We start from the raw sequence: 17,740 nt of genomic DNA on the forward strand, positions 1-17,740 counted from the left end.
TCCCCCCCCCCCCCCCGCCCCCCGGGCCCGCCCTGGGAGGGGTTTCCCTGCTGGATTCCAACTTCCCCCAGGAGCTGGGGCTTGCTGTGCGGGAACCATGGGACCCACCCACACAGCCTCAGCCACTCTCCAGCCGCTTCCCGGGGTGTCCTCCTTCCTGCCCGGGCTGGAGCCCCACCTGTTAGGGCCAGGGAATTGGTCCACACCCACCTACCTGAGCCCACTCCAGTCACTGCTGCTCCAGCCTGGGGAGCCCCCAGCCTCCTCCCAGGTCCCCCAAGGACACACTCCACTCTCCAAGCTGCAGGCTGCAGGCCTAGGCTGTGACCTTGGCTTGGGCTGCTCTGCCCTGGGGCTGGGGGCTCAGGGGTGTGCCCAGGGAGGGCTGCCCAGGTCTCCTGGGGGTGGAGTAAGTGGGCTTCAGGGTTCTGAAGGGCCCCTGGGTTTGATCCAGCCATCGTTCAACCACCACGGAAAGACCCCCAACTCCAATTTAAAATACATTAAAGCAAGCTTGTAATTCCAACCAGCCGGGACTGTCTCTCCAGAAACCCGTGGGTGAGAGAACAGCCCCCCAGCTCTCTAGGAGCACAGCTTTACAGCACTACAAGTCACAAAGGGGGTGTCTTGAGAACTTACAGAGAGCAGGATTCTGACAAGCACAACCCAAAGGCAGGCAGTAGGTTAGTGGTCTCAGGGTTCAGCACTGAGGGAGTGAACTGGGGTCCAACGTCAGAATTTCTGAGGCACAGCTGAGGTTTCAGAGGGCGTGGTATCTGGTCAGGGGAAGCCAGGCATGGTGAGTTCCAGGCTCGGGCAGGCATTCCATGCAAGTTTAGAAATCACAGTAATTTATAGTAAAAGAGAAATTAACTTTTGTGAAGAGGTGACTCCCGATCTAGGAGGGAATTAGGCTGGGTTCATCACCATGCTGGCGGACCTCATCCCTCCTGGCCTCGGATGAAGGGGACTGATGAGGGGGTCACAGACCAGGGACCTCAAAATAACTCAGCCAAGTTCAAAATGACATGAAAGTTTACAGTTTCTTAGGACAGGTCTGTCTCCTTACCTAATACTGCTGCTCAGTGTCCTGCTGGGATGCGCCCCACCCAAGGCTGGAGACACCACCCAGGTAGAGTGTCTGCCTAGCTGCTGGAGTCCCCACTTCAGTCCCAGCACAGAAACTGCCACTGTTCCTCGCCTCACCCCTTTCCACACTTCATGTACCAGCTGGGAAGAAAGTGGTGACCATGAAAACAAAGTCCTGGCCCTCAAAGATGGACACTGTGGCCAGGTGCAGTGGCATGCCTGTAATCTCTGGAACTCAGGAGGCTGAGGCTGGAGGACTGTGAGCTCAAAGCCAGCCTCAGCAGCTTCACAAGACCCTTTGCAACTTGTGGAAACCCAGTCTCCAAATAAGATACTCAAAAGGGCTGGGGATGTGGCCCAGAGGTTGAGCACCCTGGGGTTTAATCCTCAGTATCAACCCTCCCCAAAATAGATGGCTCCTCTGGCCTGTGCAGTGGTACAGAGCAGCAGCTACTTGAGTCAGAAACAGGAGGGTCTGGAGTTCAAGGTCACCAGGGGCAATTTAGCAAAACTGTCTCCTAATAAAAATGAAATAATACAAAGGGACTGGGGATGTAGCTCATGAGCACTTGTTAACCTCTGGGAAATCCTTCATTCTGTCCCCAGCAAGACACCCAAACACACACACGTGGTGCACACACAGAATCCCAAACCAAGTATAAACCAAACCCAACAAATCAAGAAAAACAAGACCAATCTCTTCGATTGTTGTTTTATTTTATTTTTGGTACCAGGGATTGAATGCAGGGCTGCTTGACCACTGAACCAAACATTTTTATTTCTTATTTAGAGACAGGGTCTCACTGAGTTTCTTAGGGCCTCCCTAAATTGCTGAGGCTGGCTTTGAACTTGTGATACTCCTGCCTGGGCCTCCTGAGTCACTGGGATGATAGGCATGCACCACTGTGCCTGGCTTTTGTATTTTTAAAGATTTCCTAGCCCTTCTTATATTTTCGTTTCCATACGGGGTCTCAAAGTTGCTGAGCCTGGCTGAAGCTACATTCCTCTTGCCTCAGCCTCCTGAGCTGCTGGGATGTCAGGTGTGCACTGTCACCTGGCTTTTGTACTGGTTCATATTTTTGGAGATTGACTTGTTGGCATTTGTGGGAGGATAAAATGTGCATCATCCCCTCTAACTGAATAGTTTTATTGTCAGAAATTTGTCAGGGAAGATGCTTTCCTCCTGTGAACAGGAATGAATGCATTCTAACATTCATTACAGCATTTGTTAGAAATATCTATGGAGATAATTAAATTAATTCATGTCTATAAATAAGGGGATAGTAAAATGATTTTCAGGGTGTGGACGCTAACTAAGTCTGTGTCTAAATTCGAGCCAGCATTTTTGTTTTTTTTTTCCTGTCTCAGACACCTTGTGAAGCCGAACACTGCTCCCATTTAGTAAACACTCTTAGAAAAGAAGTGACACCTGTGTACAGGTGCTCCACCTCATGCTTTCTTTTTTTTTTTTAATGGAGATTTCCTGCAAGATGTAGTTACTATGAATGCATTGTCATATCTCGAGGTCTTTTTTTTTTTTTTATTGGCAGACACAACATTGTTGTTGGTATGTGGTGCTGAGAATCGAACCCGGGCCACACACATGCCAGGTGAGCCTGCTACTGTTTGAGCCACATCCCCAGCCCCCACCTCATGCTTTCAGTACAGCCCTGGCTGCTCTGCCCTGGCAAGTGTTTTTTTGAAATGGACTCTTTCTGTCTCTTCCCCTCCCCCTGCTCCTCCCTAATCTCACCCCTCCCTAATCTCTCCCCTCCCTAATCTCTCCCCTCCCTAATCTCAGGGAAAAGGGATCACCTTTCTTCTCCATTTGAGGCTCATTTATCTCTCTCTGAGCACACACCCACCACAGGAACCCAGTAATGCAGACTTTGGGGAAAGCTCTCAGAAATGCCTCTCTCACATTGACAGGTGAATCCCAGCTCCAACAGGGAGCCCTGGAATGGAGCCTTTGAGTCACCTCTTAAAAAGCCCCCTGTTCCTGCGGATGGGCAGAATCCCAACCTCTGGGACAGGAGTGTCCCCTGTGTTTCTTTGCTCCCAAAACAGTAAACCTTCTTTTCCCTTTTTCTCCAAACTGTCCTCGTTATTGGATTGACATGGGACAAGGACTGGCCCTTGGCAACACAGAGAGTCAGAGACCATTTGGAATAGCTGGTGGGGAGGCATTCCTTCAAATCCTTCCTCCTGGCCCCATTTCCAGGTGCCAGTGGATGGAGGGAGGTCCTCTGGCTGGAATCTGCTGGAGCAAAACAGGTAAGAACCAAGTTGGCAGAAATGTCGCCAGAAGGAAGCAACTAACCCTTTTTTTCTTTTGCTACAGGGCCCTGAACCCAGGGGTGCTTTACCACTGAGCCGCATCCTCAGCCCTTCCTATTTTTCACTTTGAGACAGGGTCTCTCTAAATTGCTTAGGGCCTTGCTAAATTGCTGAGCTTGGCCTGCCACTTGAACCCCAGAGCCTCCTGCATTGCTGTCAAACAGCTTCAGTCTCTGATTTTGAGCCCCAATGAGATAGGGATTTGGGACACCCAGAGAGCTGCTGCATCTTAAAGGAAACACCCCAAAGACATTGAAATGCAGGAAGCACCCAGGAGCCATTATAGCTCCTGAGTGGCCAGCCCTTTCCTCCCCTGGAACCTGAGGGCAGGTGAAACTCAGGGAAAGCAGTATAAAGTTGTGCAGCCCCACCCCACCTCCACCTGGGTCCAGCCCCTGGCACTGGCCTCTGCAAATATGAACACCCACACCACAGGCTGCTCTCTCTCCCTGGAGGTGGCCGGCCTTCTCCCCTGAGAGCCCATTCCTTGTCTTATCCAAAGGCGACCCTCTTGAGATTGCCCCCATCCTCCCTTGAATGAAGCTGAACTTCCCAGATAAACCTCCCTCTCTGCCTTTGCCTGGTGTGTGCTGAGATCTGTTCTACCTTCCCTGCCAAGAACCCCTCTGGGCCTAGCTCTCTGCAGGATCCCCAGGACCCTTTGGAGACAGTCTTGGGTGACTGGGGGGCAAGGGGGGGGGTTCTGGGTTCTCTTTCAGAGCCAAGGGCAAGATCCTGCACTGATTGATCAGTGAAAGGGTGTTTCTTTCTTGGCTAAGAAGACAGTGGGAGATGAACCTGTCATCAGCCCTCACCCTGGGAAGGAGGGCAGGATGTAGCCAAAGGGGAGGGAAAGCCATTAAGGGGAGGAATATCTGCATTTTATTTTAATGAGGTTGGAGGTCACCTGGGGTCACTGGCCAGGCACAGATAGGACTGGCTTCAGTCTGCACACCTGAAGAGGGACTCCTGGCCCAGGCAGCCTGACCTCAAAGACAAGCCAGGTGCAGGTGGGGTAAAAATGCCGCTGGGCCATCCAGGCAGCTTCTGTGTTTCCCAGACTGCAATCCCAATTAGCCCCCAGTGAACGCAATTTCCATTCTTTTAGACTTTGCTGATTTTATTCTTGGTTGACATCATCAAAGTTCTGTGTGTATAAGTGGTGCCTGCGCCTTCTCCCTGGCAGTTCAGGTGACTTTTTTTTCTCTCTCTTTTTGGTTCTGAGGATTTAACCCAGGGGCACTCACCCACTGAGCCCATCCCCAGCCCTAGTTTGTGTTTTATTTAGAGATGGGGTCTCACTGAAGTTGCTTAGTGCCTCACTTTTGCTTGAGGCTGCCTCCAGAGCCACTGGAATTACAGGCCTGAGCCACTGGGCAGGGCAGCCCAGGTCAAGTCTATTCCACACCCTCCCCCAGCACTTTTTTGTTGGCGCTGGGGATGGAGCCCAGGGCCCTGGACCTGCCAGGAAAGGGCTCTACCACTGAGCCACACCAGAACCCCCATTCATCTCTGGATGAACACAGGGTTTCCCTACCCTTTGGTCTTATGCGTAATGCTGCTATGAACCCGGTGTGGTGGCACACACCTGAAATCCCAGAGGTTTGGGAGGCTGGAGCAGGAGGATCGCAGGTTTGAAACCAGCCTCAGCAACTTAGTGAGGTCCTAAGCAACTCCATGAGACCCTGTCTCTAAATCAAATTTTAAAAAAGGAGGGGACACTAGGGTTGAGTCCAGTTATTAAGTGCCCCTGGGTTCAATCCCCGATAAAAGAAAAGGTGCTTTTGTGACCACAGGAGTAATATGATTGCTTTTGAGATAAGTGGGAAAAATAGGGAAGGACAAGGAAATGTCATTTTAATCTGAGGTGCTGCCTGCCTTAGGCCTGTCACTGGCCAATTTCTGTAAACTTTCGAGTTACTGTAAAATCACCCACATATGAAAATTACCCTGGGCGCTGTCCTCGAGCCCACCAATAAATACATCCAGTAAAGAGACATAAGCCATTTTTAGTGACCTACAATTTAAGGGACTTCCCAGGATCTCTGCTGGGTTAGACAGTGGAGACCATATCAGCCCAAGGATCCTGAGGAACCAGACCTTTTTCTTTTGAGACAGGATCTTGCTAAATTGCAGAGGTGGCCTCGAACTTGTGATCCTCTTGCCTCAGCCTCCCAAGCTGCTGGAATTACAGGCGTGTGCCACTGTACCTGGCTGGCTGTCTCTCTCTCTCTCTGGAGATGGCCCACATTGTCCCCTGAATGTGTGTTCCTTGCTTTCCTAAGTAGATGTCTGCCTCTGCTGAGGAGGACCCCACTCACTCCCTGTTGTTGAAAAACCAGCCTCTACCTCAGAGCAAAGCCTGACCAAGGAAGGAGCATGACCTTGTCCTTGGAAAGACCCACAGAGCACTCCTAGGCACATACCCACCCTGCTGAGTTGTTTATCTACAAAGAACAGGAGAGATCTGCCAGGTGTCCCTGACTCAGTCAGGCTAGGTGGGGACCCATAGCCACCCCCCAGCAGCCACCAATCATCATGAGACAGGGAAATACCTGGGATGCCAGATGACCCTCCCAGTAGTTTATGGTGGTTGATACCATGTTGGGATACCATGTAGTTCAGCACTACTCACCTTGTGGTTTAAACCAATCAGTTCAAGTCACCAGTTGCTGTGTGCATGGAGGACGGAGCCAGCTCGCAATAAACACCTCTTTGCTGCTTACCACGATCTCGGTCTCTGGTGGTCTTTTGGGGGTCCTGAATTCCACTTAACAGTGGCGCCTACTGTTTGCAAGTGTGAAACCGTGAACTGCTGGGAGGAGGGAGTCTGGGTCCTTCCTTCCTGGCTCTGTGCTACTGCTGCTGGCTGTGAGTGCCAAGGACAGAACCCAGGGATGTAGGACAGAGGGCTCTTCACCCAGGAACTTAGAGACCCAGGCAATGTGTTGGTTTACTTTTGTTTTTTTGGTACAGGGACTTGAACCCAGGGAACCCCTACCAGGGTGCTATATTCCCAGTGCTTTTTAATTCTGAGGCAAGGCCTGGCTAAATGGCTGAGGCTGGCTTCCAGTTTGCCATCCTCCTGCATCAGCCTCCCAGCTGCTAGGGTCACAGGCTCACTCTGTTGATGATTGACCATACATTTCCCCAGCAGCAGAGGCTCAGTGAGGTCCAACCAGAGAATAAACAGCAGCGCCTTCCTCACAGAACTTAAGGTTGAGAAGGAAGGTGAGCAGTGCTCAAAGACTCACACAGGGCTGGGGATGGGGCTCAAGCAGTAGTCTGCTCGCCTGGCACCCGTGCGGCCGGGGTTCCATGCTCAGCACCACATACAAACAAAGATCTGTGTCCGCCGAAAACTAAAAAATAAATATTAAAAAATTCTCTCTCTCTTAAAAAAAAGGATTAAAAAAAAAAAAGAATCACACAATCACTGCACAAGAGGGTAAAATCATCTTTCCTGCCAGCCGCTGGGGCGGGGCTGCACAAAGGTTTTAGCCTCTATCTAATCTGGGCGCCCCTGGGGCTCAGAGGTGACCTCCAAGGTCTGCTCAGAACAGAAGTCCCGCCCAGTGATGGTTCTCTGAACAGCTTTCCACCTTTAAGTCTGAGCCACATCCCCAGCCCTATTTTCAATATTTTATTTGGAGACAGGGTCTCACTAAGTTGCTTAGGGTTCCCCTAAATTGTTGAGGCTGGCTCTGAATTGGCAATCCTCCTGCCTCATCCTCCCAAGCCATTGGGATTATGGGCGTGCTCCATGGCGCCCAATTTTCCTGCCTATTTGAGTATTTGGAGGGACTGATGAAGCTTGTTCTCCTGAGGCGCCTTAACCATAAATTCTGGAAGCTTGAGGTTCCTGGAATCTGGGAGGTCCCAGTGCTTCCAGTGCATTGAGTCCTGGGGGAGTGGCCCAGAGCTAAGCCTGGGGGCTGGGGGGGGTACAAGGTCAACCTGGAGGCAGAAGCCGGGTTGGGCAAACTTCTCAGGGCACAGCCCCCCTCAGGGTCAGTGACCAGCAGGAGGTTTCCTTGCACCAGGAAGCCACCCCTCCCATCTGCAGCTGGTCAGGACTCTTCCCCTCCGCCTCCCCTCCCCCTCCCCTCCTCCTCCCCTCCCCCTCCCCTTCTTCTCCCCATACCCCTACCCCTCTACCTCCCTGCAAATCACATGGCCTTCTGCCCTACCCGGGCTGGCCTGGCCTAAGATGATTGGAGCATTTGCTAAATGGGACAATGACAGGGTCAGAGAACTGGCTCTGGGGAGAACTGCGACCACTAGGGGACAGCAGAGGAAGGGAGCCTGCGGGAGGCAGCGGGGACAGGGAAGAGACAGGGAAGCAACACTGTCCCCAGGCTTGGGAGCATTTAAAGGCTAGGAAGGTGCCAGCACATCAATTAATTTTTGGAACTGGGGAAAAGTTTTTTGGGAGGGTGTCTGACCTGAGCCCTTGGAGGAGATGATCCCGGCGTTCCCCGGAACGTTCTGGAAGGGGTTTACTACCAGGAATCTATGCAGAACCCTGCATCTGCCTGTGGCAGGAAGAATCTTGCAGCTTTGGGCTGTCCAAAGTAACACAAAATTCATGGTGGCCAGGGGGTGGGGGCACACACTGGTAATCCCAGCAACTCAAGAGGCTGAGGCAGGAGGATCACAAGTTCAGAGCCAGTCTCAGCAACTTAGCGAGACCGACTCCAAATAAAATATACAAAGGGCTGGGGATGTGGTCCAGTGGGTAAGTGCACCTGGGTTCAATCCTTGGTACACTTCCCTACCCACCAAAACAATTAGTGGCCAGTGTAGTGTCACCTGCCTATAATCCCAGGGACTCAGGAGGCTGTGGCAGGAGGATTGCAAATTCCAGGTCAACCTCAACAATTTACCGAAGCCCTAAGCAATTTAGGGAGACCTTGTTTCAAAATATTTCAAAATAAAAAATGAAAAGGGCTGGGGATGTGTCTCAACCCTTCCGTCTGGAAAATTAACACAGAACTAAAACCACATTTTAAGTACATTTTAAAATATTCATTTATTTATAGTTATACTCGGACACAATCTCTTTATTTTGCCTATTTATTTATTTACTTTTATGTGGTGCTGAGGAGCGAACCCAGGGTCTCACAGGTGCAAGCTGAGTGCTCTACAGCAGAGCCACAACTCCAGCCCTTAAAATATTTTGAAAAAATTAGTTCCTGGGGCTGGGGGTGTGGCTCAAGCAGTAGTGCACGCGCCTGGCATGTGTGTGGCCCAGGTTCCATCCTCAGCACCACATACGAAGATGTTGTGTCTGGCAAAAACTAGATAAATATTTTTAAAAAAATGAGTTCCTCGGTTTTAATTTCTTTCTCTTTCTGGGCTGGGGGTTGAACACAGGGTGGACACATGGTGGACAACCACTAAACACCCAGCTGCGCCCCTGCCCCTGGATGTGGGTTTTGGAGACTGAATCCAGGGGCTCCTGCCACAGCCCTGGTTCTTTTTATTTTGTTGTATTTTTAAATTTATTTTTGAGACGGGGTCTTGCTCTGTTGCTGAGGCTGGCTTTGAACTTGCGATCCTCCTGCCTCAGCGTCCTGAGTAGCTGGTATCACAGGTAAACAGCGGTAGATATTTGAATTTTTCTATAGCTAGAGAAGTTGAGCACTTTTTCATGTACTTGTTGATTGATAGTATATCTTCTTCTGAGAAGTGTCTATTCAGCTCCTTAGCCCATTTATTGATTGGGCTATTTGTTTTTTAATTTTTTTTTGTAGTTGTAGATGGTCAGAATGCCTTTATTTTGTTAATTTTTATGTGATGCTGAGGATGGAACCTAGTGCAAAGTAGGCAAGGTAGGCAAGCGCTCTGCCACTGAGCTACAGCCCCAGCCCAGGTTATTTAATTTTTTGGTGTTTAGTTTTTTGAGTTCTTTACATATATATCCTAGAGATTAGTGCTCTGTCTGATGTGCGTGTGGTCAAAATTTCCTCCCATTCCGTAGGCTCTCTGTTCACCTCATTGATTGATTCTTTTGCTGAGAAGAAGCTTTTCAATTTGAGTCTATCCCATTTATTGAGTCTCAATTTCATTTCTTGTGCTTTAGGGGTCTTGTTAAGGAAGTCGGGGCCTGAGCCAATAGGATGTAGATTAGGGCCTACTTTTTCTTCTATTAGGTGCAGGGTCTCTGGTTTAATTCCTGGGTCCTTGATCCACTTTGAGTAGAGTTTTGTGTGAGGTGAGAGATGGGGGTTTAATTTCATTTTGCTGCACATGAATTTGTAGCTCTCCCAGCACCAATTGTTGAAGAGCCTATCTCTTCTCCAATAGATGTTTTTGGTGCCTTTGCCAGGTAGGGGGTAGGAGATAACTGTATTTATTTATTTATTTATTTATTTATTTATTCCCAAATTAACAAACTGTAATTGTTTTCCCAAAGATACATTTTTTTTCATACACAGCCATCATACACTGTAACCAAAAAAAGCAGTGTACATGGAATAAGAGAAAATAAATTAAAAATCCGTAGCATAGGTAAGGAGGCTCTAGTCTGGAGCACAGCTGAGTTCCCAGCAATATAAGGAGGCTGGAGAGTTTCTTTATAAGAATGCCTGCTACCAAGGGTTCCAGCAAGGTGCTTGTTGATCTGTAGTGAGTCTTGAGTACTTGGAACAGTTCTGTTTGTTTTTTGTTTTTTTTTTCCTTAGCGTTTAGAATAGCCATCATTGTCCTGCAATAGGCAGAGCTATCAGGTCCAGGAAAAATGAGGGAGGGAACCACAGAGGCAGAGTGAGATCCAAATACAGCCTTCAAAGGTATTGGTCCAGTGGTGCCTGGGGAGGAGGGGGGCCACGCTCCAGGGTTAGCCATCTTCCTTTGGGGGTGTGGACCAGCCGTTTTTTTTTTTTGTGGATCTGCACTGAGGACTTGTAGGACTGCTGTGCTCTCCTCAGACTGTACTGAGATTTATTGGCTCCAAACTGCGCTCCCGCTGCTTTCCCCTTCACCAGTGTGGCACTGATCTGCATGATCACTGACTCTATGGAGCAGGCACTGCTCCAGCCCTGCTTGGTGAGAAGTTCCATGCAGATGGCACCTCCGCCCAGAACACACCCTCCAGAGAGGACTGGAGACACAAGCCTGAGGAACGGCGGGTCAAAGGGAAAGTTATCCTTAAAGGAGAAATTAAGTAGGATGAACTCGGCTCCTTCCTTCTCTTTGAGGATTTGGAGATCATTGTGCAAAGCGCTGTCCTGGTCACCTTTGAGGAGTCTGACATTCCAGTCCTTTAGACTGTCATTCAGAGTTCAACTGCAGAGTTTCCGGTACAATCCCTGACTCCTTCAGCAGCCGGTCAGTGGCCTGCACCGAGCCAGACCCGGCACCATTGAAGTCATCTTGCCTCCGGTTCTTTGGGTCTTCTCTAGGATGGCCAGGTTTTCTTTCCGGATGCCATCGTCTCCGGATTTCTGGCCCTCAGCTGGCTCTTCCTCTTTCATTTCATAGTGATCTGGGTCTTCCGTGTCCTCAGGCATTTCCTGGGCTTCCTCTTCTGAAGATACTTCTTCCTGTGTGCGCTGCTCTGCTGGCAAGGGCTGATCCAGCACCTCCACCTCAGGATGCTGAGGAGCAGATGCTGCAAGAGCAGAGTGCTCCCTTTCTCTGTGTCCACCAGCCTCCCCAAGACAGCAGCCAAGTGAGGGTCATCCCATTCCACCCACCAGATGCAGGGCACAGCAGGGTATGACTCCCTGATGTTGCAGTGGATGGGGACGGGATCCCGGGCACCGACCCCCGTGGGGGCAGATGCGGTCCGGGAGTGGTCCCCGCCCCAGCCCCTCGGGCCCAGGCAGCAGGAACTCGCAGCTCAGCTCCTCCAGGCAGGCGCTGGCCATGCGGAAGCTCTCCTGGCCGCGGTGGAAGATGGACTCTAGCAGCTTCGGCTCCCGCCTCAGGCAGGGCCCCGGGACCCCCCTGGGCAGTCCCCGGCCCCCGGCGCCGCCCCCTGGCCCCCGCTCGCCTGGCATGCGTGCGGCCCGGGTTCGATCCTCTGTACCACATACAAACAAAAGATGCTGTACCCGCCGATAACTAAATAATAAATACTAAAAAAAAAAAAAAAAAAAAAAAGGATCGTGTACTCCAGCCCCTGGGAAGAAGTGCCATTTAGGGAATGGAGGCATACATAGAGCGCCTGGCGTTTTAAGATGCAGGATTTTTTTTTTTTTTTTGTTATCTCCCAGTGCAGGATGTTGGCTGCTGGGATTCTCCAACTCTTAAATCTGATGTAAATCTTAGCAGAGGCTGATGACCTGGGACACCATTTGTATAAAAGGCACAGATGTCAGTCTCACCGTGGGCCATCTGCCAAGGTTGGAGGGCAGCGGTGCGGGTCCGTGCAGGTCCCCGTGTGGCAGCCACATGTGCCCACCTAGGTGTTGCTCTTTGTGTGGTTTTCTCCTCTTGTCAGGTGGGAGCTGCTCTAACTGTATATAGGAGCTGCCCGCTTGTGTTTTGTTCAGGTGCCTGGGCGCACGGGGCTCTGTGTTCCTTCCTGCTGGTGGCTCACAGCGTGTGGCTTGGAGCCGGTGACAGGTCCTTTTGGAGTGAGCGCCCTATGGCCCACTCCTGGCTGTTAACATGAACATATTCCGGGTTCATTTGGGGCTTGCAGCAGCTGGGCCCTCCTGAGGCGCTGGCCCCCGTGCATCTGATGCAGTCTGTGTCTCTGGGACCCTGCCATATTCGTCAGTCATCGACTTCTGAGCAAGTCGAAGAAACCGAAAGGAGGGGCTGGGGCCAAAACATTCGCTCCTTCTCTGTTCAAGGCTTAGCTTTTGAGCACGGCAGTGGGTGCTTGCCCGCTGGGGCCATTGGAGGCTTCCCCCTTAGTCTGGCCACACTTTTTTTTTTTTCCTTATGAACATTTGGACCCTTGGCTTTGTTCTAGTGAGACCCCCTTGGAGTGACCTCTGGGTTTGTGGTGAGGGCTGCTGTAAGTGATCCATCCTCCACCTCATCTTTCTGCTCTGCCTGTCTTTGAGCCTCAGGATCTCAGCTGATGAAAACTGTGGTGACCACCTTAATCAGCTCAGAGCACACTTCTCAGTAAAGTCCTCTAGGATTGTAATTTTTGGCAAAGGGCTCTCTGAGCCTGTCCCACAAAGGCTGCATTCATCACCTGTTGCTTGCACCTGTGCATTTTTTTTCATTGACAAATTGCACTGTGGCTGCAAAGTTTGTATGGTGCCCCTCCTCCCTTGGGCACCTCTGGGCAGGGAGAGAGGCAGCAGAGGTGGTGGCCTGGACATTCAGCTCTGAGTCAGTTGGGCACATCTCTTTTGATCATTGCTGCCAGTGTCATAGGGCAGAGGGGCCTTAGGCAGAGGTTGGGCCCAGTTCAGAGCTATTGAGGGTGTGAGAGGGAGATGCTGGAGCAGCAGGAGGCTTATCTGGGCTCTGTTTGTCTGCAGATGCCTTTGGCTTAGGCCAGGCTCAGGGCTGGCTCCGATCCCTTCTAACTCCTGGGCACAGACAGTGTGTTTTATTATTTTTTCCCCTTTTCTTTTAGACTTCCTATGAGGCCTCTTGACATCTCTTTACCTTTAGCCCTTCTTCTTGTTGGGCCCATCCCTGGTCTGGATAATGGGCTGCCCCAGATCAGTCCTGGCCCGGGGCTCCTCCGTGGAGGAGGGAGCAGGATTCCTCCAGCTTATGAGCTCTGGGGGGAGAAAGGCCGCACACAAAACGGCCTCGTCCCCCTCAGGCGTTTCCCTCTGGTCAACACGGGCAGGTCCTTAGTCCCTTGCAGGGGCATCTGGAGAGCTCTCATCTGGGCTGTGGCTCTGGTCTCGGGACAAATGTCCCACCTTCATCTCGGGAGGTGAAGAGTCTTTGGTCCTAGGAAGCCTCTGGCTCTGAGGACATCACAGAGGACGGAATGGCCAGTACTGGGGCCATCATTTGTTGCCTCTGAGGACGAGGGGGCTAGGGGACAGTCTGCTCTCCCAGTGGTCTTGGCAAAATTGGTCCCGGGTCCTCTGAGGCTGCTTTGGACACTCAATCCTCCTGCCTCGGCCTCCTGTGTATTCTGTGTGTGGTTTGCTGGGGCTGCTGTCACAATACCACCATGGGAACTAAAGTGGCAGAAATGCCTTGTCTCACTTGGAGGAGGCTGCAGGCCTCTCCTGGGCTGGCAGAGGCCACCGGGCTGTGTCCTCACATGACCTTTCCTCTGCTCACTGTTGGCATCTGTCCACTTGTAAGGAAACCTGTCGTGATGGGGGTCCCTTTATCCCCACCTTGAAATCCTTATTACCTCTAAGACTTTCCATCCGGGCACCTTGGCTTCAGGAGGCTGAGGCAGGAGGATTGCCTCAGCAATTTAGCAAGGCCCTAAGCAACTTGGGGAGACCCTGTCTTGAAATAAAGTGCTGGGGTGTGGCTCAGTGGTTGAGCACCCCTGGGCTCAATCCCTGTTACCAGAAATAAATGAATGAACTCTCCAAAGCCTGTCCCATGCTGAGGTGCTGGGCTTGAGCACAGTTCGTGTTCAGGGGCCAGTGGGGCCCACTGAGAGCGCCTCTCCCCTGAGTCCAGTGGGTGGTGGGTCGTCCTCCAGCTGCAGGTGGCAGAGCTGGTGCAGAGACTTCTGGGTTGAAGGTCGGGAAGGGCCCTCTGGTCAGTTCCTCCAGGGACCTGCAGATGGGGATGTAGCAGAATGGTGGACAGCTTGCTGGCCTAACATGCACAGGGCCCTGGGGTCCATCCCGAGGACAGGGAGAAGGAAAGAACCCGTCAGGCCCAGGCTGGGCTGCGCTGCATTGGAAACAAACAGAAGCAACCCACAGCTTGAGGGTCAGCACAGCCTGCAAAGCCCTGTCCAGGGCAGCGCTTTCTGCGCCCAGTCAGCCACCGGGAGCAGGGCTTTCCCATAGAGCTTTCCTGTAGCAGGCACCTGCTACCATGCAGGAGGGGTGTGGGGTACCTCAGGAGCCGGGTGCTTATTTATTTGGGGCCATATTTTGAATGGGGCCCCTAACCACTGAGCCACACCCTAGCCCTTTTATTTTTTGAGACAGGGTCTTGCTAAGTTGCTGAAGCTGGCTTTAAACTTGGAATCCTCCTGCCTCAGCCTCCTCAGCTTCTGGGATTACAGGTGTGCACCACTGCCCAGTGTAATGCTTTATTTTAAGTTAAATTTGCATGTATTGTGTGTCTACTGACTAATTAGGGCATATCTAAATGATGGAGGCTCCATTCTCCTGTTGACACCTGGACCCACAGAACCTTTTTTTTTTTTTTTGGTTAACAGGGTTTGAGCCCAGGGTCACTGAACCACTGAGCCACATCCCCAGCCCTTTGTATATTCTATTTTGTAGACAGAGCCTCACTAAGTTGCTTAGAGCCTCACTAAATTGCTGAGGCTGGTCTTGAACTTGTGATCCTCCTGCCTCAGCCTCCCAAGTGGCTGGGATTATAAGTGTGGGCTGAGGGCCTGGCTTGTATTGTCTTTTTCAAATTTTTAAATATTTCATTTTTAGTTGTAGTTGGAGACAATACCTTTATTTATTTACTTTTAATGGTGCTGAGGATCGAACCCAGGGCCTCACACGTGCTGGGCGAGCGATCTACCGCTCAGCCCCAGCCCCAGTCCACTGTATCCTCTCTTTTTAAAATGAATTTGTCGGGGCTGGGGATGTGGCTCAAGCGGTAGCGCGCTCGCCTGGCATGCGTGCGGCCCGGGTTCGATCCTCAGCACCACATACCAACAAAGATGTTGTGTCCGCCGAGAACTAAAAAATAAACATTAAAAAAATTCTCTCTCAAAAAAAAAATAAATTAATTAAAAAAATAAAATGAATTTGTCTGTCTCTGCAGCTTCTGTGTATGAGAGGAGACATTTTAACTTGATTCACAAAAGTGCCAGGATTCCCTTTGGCGTTACCAAGAGGATTCATGCTTTCCTGAAGAGAGAATGGGGCAAGAGCATCTGTCACCTCCTACACGGGGGTCCTCTACTGTGGGGCTGCTCCTCCCCTCTCCACACTGTCCTCTTGGAAGCAGTCACTGGCCACAGCCTTCCCCTGCTCTAACCCCCGTTCCCGCTGGGATTGGGGAGCTCATGGGGGCAGTGGCTGGCCTCAGGGCACAGGCCAGGGGCTTGGCTCCCCCAGTGGTGAGGAGAGGGCTGCAGAGACAGCAAGAGGTGGGACCCAGCAGGGGAGGGAGGAGGCTGACAAGGGACCCTAGGAGGTGAGACCCAGATGGAGGCCAGAGAGAGGGAGAGAGCAGCCAACCAAGGGACTGACCCCAGGACTCGCGTGTGCTCCTGGCAAGTTCTTCTCCACAAAAGAGCCACACCCAGCCCAACAGACCTTCCTTTTTCTGACACTGAGGATTGAATCCAGGGGTTCTTGACCACTGACCACTGACCACTTCCCCTCAGGCCTTTGTAATATTTTGAATGTTTTCCGCGGGGGTGGGGGGTTCTCAGTTGTTGCTGAGGTTGACTTTGCTGGGATTGTAGGCGCCCCCCCCAGCCCAGCCAGAAAAAATAAAACCCTTTTAAAGACCAGAGAACTTCCCAGGGTGCAGTGGCGCACAGCTGTCCTCTTAGCGGTCGGGAGGCCGAGGCAGGGGACTGCCAAGTTCCACCCCAGCCTCGAATCTTAGGGAGATCCTGTCTTCAAATAAAAAATAAAAAGGGCCGGAATGTAGCTTGGTGGTGGAGCTCCCTGGCTTCAATACCCAGCCCTGTTAAATGAAAATAAATAATTAACAAACAAATAAGAGCACTTCTATGGAGAAAAACTCTCATCTACAAAAGCAAACAAATCAGTCCTCATTTCCACCCCGTCCTCAGGATGGACACCTGGAGGGCTGAGTGCACTTCAGAGAGAGGTGAGGGGCGGGGACACGATCAGTTGGTAGAGTGCTCCCCTCACATGCACAAGGCCCTGGGTTCAGTGCCCAGCACCACACACACACACACCCACACACCCACACACACACACACACCCACCCACACACACACACACACACACACCCACCCACACACACACACACACCCACCCACACACACACACACACACCACACACACACACACACACACACCCACACACACCCACACACACACACCACACACACACACACACACACACCCACCCACCCACACACACACACACCCACCCACACACACACACACACACACACACACACACACACACAGTGTGTTTTTATTTGAACACACAAAGGCAGCTCAGGAGCTTCGCCCGCCACCCAATTTGAGGATAAATCAGGGAGAGGAGGCCCAGCAGCTCTTGATCTCTCTGAGGCCACCTCCCTGGGGTTGAGGTAGGAGGGACCAGAGACCCTGACAGCACCTGCTGCAGCCCCCGTGTCCTGGCCCTGGCGGAGATTCTGCAGATGCCTGCCTGGCCTGCTTCTAAGAGGATTGGGACAGGTGGTGAGCTGGACTAGGTCAAGGCCAGGGAAACCTGCTAGGGAGGAGCCCAGGTGGAGGAGGGAGAGGCCAGGGACCCCTGGGGAAAGAGGCCAGGGAAGGAGGGGCCAGGGCTGGCGGGGGCTCCTGTCACTGGGACCCTAGGACCCTGTGTAGCAGGCTCCCCACGGGCATGGAGAGGAGCAGTGTCACCCACATCTCAGGGCGTCAGGCTGAGCTCAGGTCCTTCTCCACAGGGTGCAGGAAGCAGGTGGGCTCTGCAGGACTCTGCTGGCCGGGCTGGGGGCGGGCTCTCCAGCTGGCCACTGTCCACAGGGGAGGGCACTCACCTGAGGCTCACGGGCAAAGGGACTAAAGGCTGTGGACCTCAAAGGAGCCTCTTACAGATATCAGAGCCCATGGGACACCCACTGTCACATGGGAGGTGACAAGCTGGAGGGGAAAGCGCACCCGGGTCTTGAGAACCTGTTCTCCCCTCTGTCCCTCATGCCCTCAAGGCTCCTCGTGGGGTCCTGGTATCTTGTGCATTCCCGTCAGGGTCCTGGCACCCTGTCCCCGCCCCCACTTCCAGCCCCAGCCTGTCACGTCCCTCCAGATCCCCACTAATTCTCCTGTGTTGTGCTGAGGCTGGCCCAGCCTAAGAGGATTGGAGCATTTGCTAAATGGGACCAGAACTGGGTCATTGAACCAGCTGTGGGGACACTTGAGGACCAGGGTGGCCATGTGGGGACAGAAGGGGAAGGGAGAGGTGAAGACAGAAAGGGAGCACATTGATGCAGTGAGAGAGACCATGGGCCCCAAAAACAGACACTGACCCACGCGTGAGTGGGCCTTTGACTTATCCTGAATGAGCTTCTCCATAAACCACC

The 17,740-nt window shown here is 52.0% G+C and overlaps 1 long non-coding RNA gene and 1 pseudogene across 2 annotated transcripts; both read right to left on the reverse strand.

Moving 5' to 3' along the window:
* Window positions 1–8,488: 8,488 nt before the first annotated feature.
* Window positions 8,489–11,419, reverse strand: LOC101972148 (ubiquitin-conjugating enzyme E2 Q1 pseudogene; annotated as a pseudogene).
* An 87-nt stretch (window positions 11,420–11,506) lies between these two features.
* LOC144370740 (uncharacterized) lies at window positions 11,507–17,530 on the reverse strand. Of its 2 annotated transcripts, none has more exons than XR_013430671.1 (2): window positions 17,322–17,530; window positions 11,507–16,161 (listed from the first exon to the last, which is right to left on the reverse strand). It is a non-coding gene; the product is annotated as an uncharacterized LOC144370740 (long non-coding RNA). The 2 variants fall into 2 exon arrangements; XR_013430672.1 differs by lacking the exon at window positions 17,322–17,530 and adding an exon at window positions 17,068–17,315.
* Between the last annotated feature and the right edge of the window lie 210 nt (window positions 17,531–17,740).

This window comes from Ictidomys tridecemlineatus, chromosome 15 (genome assembly GCF_052094955.1).
Source record: "Ictidomys tridecemlineatus isolate mIctTri1 chromosome 15, mIctTri1.hap1, whole genome shotgun sequence".
In the NCBI taxonomy this organism is placed as follows: Eukaryota; Metazoa; Chordata; class Mammalia; order Rodentia; family Sciuridae; genus Ictidomys; species Ictidomys tridecemlineatus.